At 38.3% G+C, this 1,221-nt stretch overlaps 1 long non-coding RNA gene across 1 annotated transcript; it reads right to left on the bottom strand.

Moving 5' to 3' along the window:
• Positions 1–16: 16 nt before the first annotated feature.
• LOC106727455 lies at positions 17–1,212 on the bottom strand. The gene is made up of 2 exons (XR_001363656.1): positions 1,023–1,212; positions 17–163 (listed from the first exon to the last, which is right to left on the bottom strand). It is a non-coding gene; the product is annotated as an uncharacterized LOC106727455 (long non-coding RNA).
• Positions 1,213–1,221: the final 9 nt, after the last annotated feature.

The raw sequence follows: 1,221 nt of genomic DNA, 5'->3' as shown, positions 1-1,221 counted from the left end.
AAAAAAAACAGCAGAGTTAGCTCTTTTCCTTTAATATGATCTAGTCAAGGAAAGTTAAATTGAGGAAGGGGCTTCTGGTTCACTTAAAATGAGGCCTCTTTCAGGTAACCGCCTGACAGCTGAGAGATGCGACCCTCAGAGGCACCAGCTCAAATAACAGAAGCTGGGAGGAAAGAATTAGTCATTGAATTTTATAGTAAAGAATTTAATTCTAAGAGGAAAGAAGAAAAACTGATTTTAATCAAATTATGACATTCGGAGACAATGGAATTATTAAGCCACTATTTATATTAAGCGATTATTTCCAGATTAAAGGAGCCTAAAGACCTGCAACTGAATGCAATGTGTGGTGTTGGATTTGTGTGTGTGTGTGAAGGGTATTACTGAATTGCCAAAATCTAAAAAGTCTGTATATTAGACAATAGTATTGTTAATTTTCTGATTTTCATAATTGTATTGTGACTATGTAAAATACTATTGTTTGGGGGGAAATACACACTGAGGCATTTAATAGTTTAAAAAGTGCTAATGGTCCTGCTTTAATAATAAGACTAAAATCTAAACCACTACAAGATCTGGTTCCATGTCCACCTCTGATCTTACTTCCTGCCGGCTCCCCCACTTAATCACTGACAGGCCAGGCTGCCCTGATCGTTCCTGTAAAATGCCAAGCTCATATTCCTATAACAATCCCACGTTTCCATTTAAATATCACCCATTCCGAAAGTCATGCTGTAAGTACCAGGTCTAAAGTTCAAACCTCCATGGTCTCTTCTACCTTCTTACCACATTCGCCTATTTACTCTTTATTGCCTATTTCGTTACATTGTATGCAAATTCCATGAGGGTTGAGGTTAGGTCTACTCCACCTTTTTATCACCCATGTTCAGCAGAGTACTTGGAATATATTAGATCTCCACAAACATCTTTAATCAGTTTTATCGTTAATTCCACTAAATAGTTCTTTTCACAAAAAGGGTGCTAAAGCTTCTGTAAAACGCCTGAGCTCAAAGGTGAGATACCTTTAGAGTGCAACTTCCACTGTCGTGAGGATAGGCGGGTTGATGGGGATGCCCTCAAAACAATGGGTCAGAACCGGGACGCCGAGTGTGGAGGGAGAATCTCCTCTATCACTTTCTTTGGTCTTGGTAAGAACATCTCTGCTTTTCTCTAAGAAAGAATAAAGTATCAAGCTAGAGGGATAGTATAAAAGGTAAAAAA

This window comes from Myotis brandtii, unplaced genomic scaffold (genome assembly GCF_000412655.1).
Source record: "Myotis brandtii unplaced genomic scaffold, ASM41265v1 C42248632, whole genome shotgun sequence".
Classification (NCBI taxonomy): domain Eukaryota; kingdom Metazoa; phylum Chordata; class Mammalia; order Chiroptera; family Vespertilionidae; genus Myotis; species Myotis brandtii.
The sequence above is the reverse complement of the archived record's forward strand: the minus strand, read 5'-3'. Positions and strand labels throughout refer to the sequence as shown.